Source organism: Schistocerca piceifrons, unplaced genomic scaffold (genome assembly GCF_021461385.2).
Source record: "Schistocerca piceifrons isolate TAMUIC-IGC-003096 unplaced genomic scaffold, iqSchPice1.1 HiC_scaffold_187, whole genome shotgun sequence".
Lineage (NCBI taxonomy): Eukaryota > Metazoa > Arthropoda > Insecta > Orthoptera > Acrididae > Schistocerca > Schistocerca piceifrons.
In genome coordinates, this window is record NW_025727756.1 from 20,001 (window position 1) to 25,000 (window position 5,000).

Sequence of the window (5,000 nt, forward strand, 5' to 3'; positions counted from 1 at the left end):
CCTCGGTTCGCGTCTGTTGGGCAGAGCCCCGGTGTCCTGGCTGGCTGCCCGGCGGTATATCTGGAGGAGTCGATTCGCCCCTTTGGGCGCTCGGGCTCCCGGCAAGCGCGCGCGGTTCTTCCCGGATGACGGACCTACCTGGCCCGGCCCCGGACCCGCGCCGCTGTTGGCTCGGGATGCTCTCGGGCGGAATAATCGCTCCCGTCAGCGGCGCTTCAGCTTTGGACAATTTCACGACCCGTCTTGAAACACGGACCAAGGAGTCTAACATGTGCGCGAGTCATTGGGCTGTACGAAACCTAAAGGCGTAATGAAAGTGAAGGTCTCGCCTTGCGCGGGCCGAGGGAGGATGGGGCTTCCCCGCCCTTCACGGGGCGGCGGCCTCCGCACTCCCGGGGCGTCTCGTCCTCATTGCGAGGTGAGGCGCACCTAGAGCGTACACGTTGGGACCCGAAAGATGGTGAACTATGCCTGGCCAGGACGAAGTCAGGGGAAACCCTGATGGAGGTCCGTAGCGATTCTGACGTGCAAATCGATCGTCGGAGCTGGGTATAGGGGCGAAAGACTAATCGAACCATCTAGTAGCTGGTTCCCTCCGAAGTTTCCCTCAGGATAGCTGGTGCTCGTACGAGTCTCATCCGGTAAAGCGAATGATTAGAGGCCTTGGGGCCGAAACGACCTCAACCTATTCTCAAACTTTAAATGGGTGAGATCTCCGGCTTGCTTGATATGCTGAAGCCGCGAGCAAACGACTCGGATCGGAGTGCCAAGTGGGCCACTTTTGGTAAGCAGAACTGGCGCTGTGGGATGAACCAAACGCCGAGTTAAGGCGCCCGAATCGACGCTCATGGGAAACCATGAAAGGCGTTGGTTGCTTAAGACAGCAGGACGGTGGCCATGGAAGTCGGAATCCGCTAAGGAGTGTGTAACAACTCACCTGCCGAAGCAACTAGCCCTGAAAATGGATGGCGCTGAAGCGTCGTGCCTATACTCGGCCGTCAGTCTGGCAGTCATGGCCGGTCCTTGCGGCCGGCCGCGAAGCCCTGACGAGTAGGAGGGTCGCGGCGGTGGGCGCAGAAGGGTCTGGGCGTGAGCCTGCCTGGAGCCGCCGTCGGTGCAGATCTTGGTGGTAGTAGCAAATACTCCAGCGAGGCCCTGGAGGGCTGACGCGGAGAAGGGTTTCGTGTGAACAGCCGTTGCACACGAGTCAGTCGATCCTAAGCCCTAGGAGAAATCCGATGTTGATGGGGGCCGTCATAGCATGATGCGCTTTGTGCTGGCCCCCGTTGGGCGAAAGGGAATCCGGTTCCTATTCCGGAACCCGGCAGCGGAACCGATACAAGTCGGGCCCCTCTTTTAGAGATGCTCGTCGGGGTAACCCAAAAGGACCCGGAGACGCCGTCGGGAGATCGGGGAAGAGTTTTCTTTTCTGCATGAGCGTTCGAGTTCCCTGGAATCCTCTAGCAGGGAGATAGGGTTTGGAACGCGAAGAGCACCGCAGTTGCGGCGGTGTCCCGATCTTCCCCTCGGACCTTGAAAATCCGGGAGAGGGCCACGTGGAGGTGTCGCGCCGGTTCGTACCCATATCCGCAGCAGGTCTCCAAGGTGAAGAGCCTCTAGTCGATAGAATAATGTAGGTAAGGGAAGTCGGCAAATTGGATCCGTAACTTCGGGATAAGGATTGGCTCTGAGGATCGGGGCGTGTCGGGCTTGGTCGGGAAGTGGGTCAGCGCTAACGTGCCGGGCCTGGGCGAGGTGAGTGCCGTAGGGGTGCCGGTAAGTGCGGGCGTTTAGCGCGGGCGTGGTCTGCTCTCGCCGTTGGTCGGCCTCGTGCTGGCCGGCGGTGCAGGATGCGCGCGCCTGCGCGGCGTTCGCGCCCCGGTGCTTCAACCTGCGTGCAGGATCCGAGCTCGGTCCCGTGCCTTGGCCTCCCACGGATCTTCCTTGCTGCGAGGCCGCGTCCGCCTTAGCGTGCTCCTCCGGGGGCGCGCGGGTGCGCGGATTCTCTTCGGCCGCCATTCAACGATCAACTCAGAACTGGCACGGACTGGGGGAATCCGACTGTCTAATTAAAACAAAGCATTGCGATGGCCCTAGCGGGTGTTGACGCAATGTGATTTCTGCCCAGTGCTCTGAATGTCAACGTGAAGAAATTCAAGCAAGCGCGGGTAAACGGCGGGAGTAACTATGACTCTCTGGTGGAGCAGCTGGACGTCATCTCCCGAGCTCCGCTCAAGCCGCAACAGCGCCTCCACGCCCTCACCACCGTACTTCTGCCTGGCCTGTACCATGGGCTGGCCCTCAGCCGCACCCGAGTGGGTGCGTTGAAAGCGGCAGATGTGACCATCCGTGCCGCCGTCAGGAGATGGTTCCGCCTTCCGGCGGACACTCCCCTGGGCTACTTCCACGCTCCTGTAGCCCAGGGAGGCCTCGGCATCCCATCATGCCGATGGATGGGGCCAACACTTCGCCGGTCCCGTCTCCTGGCGCTGAAGAGGATTGGGCCAGCCGCCGACGGTGCAGGCCGGGACGAGGTGCAGCGTGAGATTGAGGCGCTGGAGCGGCATCTTATGTGGGAGGGCCACCTCCTCAAATCGTCGACGCAGGTTGGAGAGATGTGGGCCGCGCGCCTGCACGTTGCCTTTGACGGCGCGGCGCTGTCATCTTCCGCCGCCGTCAAGGGGCAACACCAGTGGGTCGCTGACACCAGTCGCCTGCTATCTGGGCGTAACTTCATCGACGCTCTCCGCGCCCGCATCAACGCCTTCCCCACGAAGGCACGGCGCAGTCGCGGGCGGGAGGCGGACACCAGATGCCGCGCGGGCTGCCAGGCCGTAGAGACCGCCAACCACGTGTTACAGGCTTGCTTCAGGACGCACGGGTCCCGGGTTAAGCGGCATGACGCGATCGTGCGCTATGTCGCCCGTGGACTCGCGCAGAGGGGCTTCAACGTCTCTGTGGAGCCCCACCTCCGCACACCTGAGGGAATCCGCAAGCCTGACGTGGTGGCGGTTAAAGACGGCATCGCCCGCGTCATCGACGCCCAGGTAGTCGGAGACCATCTCCGGCTCGACTGGTGTCACTCCGAGAAAGCGGCCTACTACAACACGCCGTCCATCAGGCGTGCCATCTCCAACCTGCACCGTGACGTTGAGGAGGTTACAGTGTCCACCGCGACATTGAATTGGAGGGGTGTATGGTCTCCAGCGTCGGCCGGAGATCTCTCCGCACTTGGATTTAGACCCCGAGAACTGGCGGTGCTTAGCACAAGAGTACTGCAAAGCTGCTGCACGAGCTATCGCATTTTCGAATATATGACGACGCAAAGACCGATGGAGCGAGCCGGCGTCGGATAGGATGCTGGTTATTTTCTTCGCCTTGACTCCTGGGGCCTATCCACAGGAGGAATATCCCGTCTTTGTTCTTTCTTCTTTGTGTATGTAACTTGTGTTGTTTTTGTTTCTGTTTTTTTCCAGCATATATATATGTATATGTATTGTAGTTTTAACCTTTTCTTGTGGCATCGCCCTGTAAGTCCCCACCTCGGTGGCGGACATGGCGTGAAACACCTGCCACACCCTATCTGTACATGCATATATATGTGTTATTCAGCAATGAATAAAGACGGCTAATGAATAGCCAAATGAATGGCCAAGTGGCGGCGGTGTGGCTGCATCCGGACTTGGCTTCTCGAAGTGCGGTCTTGATGTAGTCGTGCTGCTGCTGCGAGGTGCCTTCCTTGGGTTATAGTTACAGGGAGAGTGATGCGCAATACATGGGCCTAGCCCTCTTAGCCTCTCCTCTCCTGCGGTCTTCTCCCCTTCTCGTGGGCCCGCTGATTTCGCAGAGTGGAAGACCGCACCAGGGGCTTGGGGGGGTTACCAGCCCCCCCTCGCACTATCCCTTTGTTAGTTGGGGGCAGTAAGCAGAGAATAAGTGGTGGCCCTTCCGCTGAAGGCGCCACCCCAACTCCCCCAGCACCTAGCCGGCCAACCGGCCGTGCCGAAAATCTTGTAACTTTTGCAGCTATGTATACCTGTAGTGAGTGCCACCGCAGCTTTACAACCAAGAACGGTCTCGGGGTCCATCGCCGCCGCCAACATCTTGCGGCCGCCAACGCGGAGATCGTCACGGAGAGGCATCGCGCGAGGTGGACGGAGGAAGAAGTCCTGTCGCTCGCCAAGGCGGAGGCCGAACTGTTCCTTGAGAGGGACGCCCGGTTCTTCTTCGTCAATCAAGAACTCATCAGGATGTTCCCCGACCGAACGCTCGAGGCAATCAAGTGCCGACGGCGGCAAGCTGCCCACAAACAGCTTGTCCGCCAATTCATGGAGGCGCTTGAGGTCGGTCGGGGGGAAGAGCCGGCGTCCCGCCGGGGAGCAGCGAGCCCGCTGCCTGACGCGGGCGAGGCCGCTGCGCCGCCCGTCGACGCAGCCGAGGACTTCGCGGCCGACACCACCGGGCCGCCGCCGGAGGGGCCGACTGACGCCGCCATCTGGGAGCATCTGGCGGGGCTACCCGCTTCCGCCCAGCGTTTCTCTGCCCTGGATCGTGTCATAGGTCTGGGGCGGGGCACGCCGCCCGATGTCATCCTGGGCATGCTCCCGGATGCCCTTGCGTCGGTCGGGTCCAGAGGGGAGAGATCGATCACCAGGACACAGCGGCCGCGCCAACCATCGAAGCGGCCGCCTGCCGCGCCGCCGACGCAGAAGCGCAAGCGGCGCCGCTGGGAGTACGCGAGAACGCAGGATGCCTTCCGACGGTCGCGTGCACGTTGCGTGCGCGGCCTCTTGGATGGCACCCTGCTCCAGCCGCCACCTGCCATCCCTGGTCTGCTGGACTTCTGGGCGGACCTCTTCACTAAGAAGCCCATCTCCACCGCGGGCTTCATTCGTGACCGCCTCCTCCCGCACTCAGAGCCTGTCGCTCTCGAGTGCATATGGGGGCCGGTCACACATGAGGAGGTCGCCGCCGCGTTGCCGCCCAGGGGATCAGCAGCC

General features: G+C 61.4%; 1 pseudogene; it reads left to right on the top strand.

Moving 5' to 3' along the window:
• LOC124741101 overlaps positions 1 to 5,000 on the top strand; it is a 9,406-nt pseudogene that overhangs the window by 683 nt on the left and 3,723 nt on the right.